This window comes from Propithecus coquereli, unplaced genomic scaffold (genome assembly GCF_000956105.1).
Source record: "Propithecus coquereli isolate 6110/MARCELLA unplaced genomic scaffold, Pcoq_1.0 Scaffold17, whole genome shotgun sequence".
Lineage (NCBI taxonomy): Eukaryota > Metazoa > Chordata > Mammalia > Primates > Indriidae > Propithecus > Propithecus coquereli.
In genome coordinates this window covers 561,142-563,191 of record NW_012141635.1, presented here as the reverse complement: position 1 = coordinate 563,191, position 2,050 = coordinate 561,142, and positions in this window count along the sequence as shown.

Here is a 2,050-nt window from a genome sequence, read left to right as displayed (position 1 = left end):
TATATACAAGGAGAAAGACAGACATGTGTGCACACATATACATACATATGATTACATGTGTATATAAAATAAGCTAGTAGTGAGGTAATATTTCATACAAAGAGTACTTTATAGCCTACAATTTCTCAATAAGACCATTGACATTTAAGTTTTAAGTTCAAGTGTTGCCTAATAAAATATCTTTAAGGAACCTGTGTGCTACTATAAATTAACAGTGAGTGAAAAGCACTGAGCTGATATTTCTGTTGCCTTTTCCTTGGTCAGCTGACGTCATAATTCAGGAAGTCTGTGGGATCTCTTTATCAAGAAGTGAATGAAGCTTACAGGACTTCAATGGCAGATCAAGCAGGAAAAATAAAAGCCAAAAATATGAAAGTCACAGGCTAGGGAGAAGTTTGCAGTGGGCCTGACTCCTACATGGGCAACAACTTCCTGAATCAGAGTATATCACGGAAAACTCCTGTCTGCTCTATGCTGGAGTCTGACTTACAGGTTCAGCATGAAGCCAAAAATCCCCAGGACTGTGACAGTGACAGCTTTATGTTTTTCAGTGGCCTGTCTCTCAGGATGCTAGCCATTGCTGAAGGAAAAGAGCAGCCGCCAGGAGTAAGAATTTAAAGTTATACTCAGGAAAACACGTCCTTACCAAACAGTCTGGAATTCCGAGATCCAGCTCGAAAGCACACATGGATGTAAACTCAAAACGAAAACCAACCCCCTTCAGGAAGGACGAGCAAGCACAGTGGCTATTCCTGGTGAAGTTGTGCTTTACAGGCAGTATGCACTTAGGGTTTACTCCGGAACCGCGGTTAGGAGGCTCTCCTAACCACGGATAGGAGTAGCACAGGGAATCCAAGCTCTCACTCACTAGTACGTCTGGACCGCCTGACTGACGGCGCTTGCAAGGTTGCCGGAAAGACTGAATGGAGCTGAAGACATGAATTAAACTTCACAAATGCCTAATTTTGCCCTGGCCCACAGAACTCACTCAGGACTATTCTGAAGTAAAGAAAGAGAAACTAGTAAATGCTAAATAAAGAATGTTCATTTGGCAAATATCCAAGACAGAAGCAAATTGAGGAAGAAAACTAGGGGACACAATTCAATGTAGATGGCGCCATAAGAAAGACAAATGTGAACAGACAGGAGAAGAAAGATCCTATGAATGAGAGAAAAGTATGAACAAAAAAGAAACTTGAGAAACGGTGAATTTAATAAAATGACGGCATAATTTGTGGGATGAAGACAAAGATGACAATGATGACATTGAGAGATATAGGTAAAGAACAGAGAAGAAAAGGGAGATTAAGAGAGAAGGGGAAAAAAGTAGATTGAGAGAACTTGGGTCTCATTTAATGTACCTTGGGTTGACAAATTTTAACTGACTTTCTGTGAACAAAAGAATTAATGATCTGAAACAAAATTCTACTTGTAAAGGCATTTTTACATCTAATTTTTGCATGCTGAATACAAATGGTTGACACCTTTATTTCATAAGTCTACCCACAGTGGTATCAGTACATTATCAAGTAAATACCAGCATACCTCAGAGATATCATAGACTGGATTCCAGACCATAGCAATAAAACAAATATCACAATGAAATGAGCCAATGAATTTTTTGGTTTCCTAGTGCATATAAAAGTCTGTTTATACTATACTGTAGTCTGTTAAATGTGCAATAGCATTATGTCTTTAAAAAGTACATATCTTAATTTAAAATGCTTTATTGTTAAAAAATGCTAACGACCATCTGAGCCTTCAGTAAGTCATATCTCTTTGCTGGTGGAGGGTCTCGCCTAGATGTTGGTGGCTGCTGACTGATCAGGCTGGTGGTTGCTGAAGGTTGGGATGGCTGTGGCAATTTCTTAGAATAAGACAATGAAGTTTGCCACACTGATTGACTCTTCCTTTCATGAAAGAGTAATCTGTAGCATGTGATGCTGTTTGATAGAATTTCACTCACAGTAGAACTTCTTTCAAAATTGGAGTCAGTTCTCTCAAACTCTGTCACAGCTTCATTAACTAAGTTATATAGTATTCTAAATCT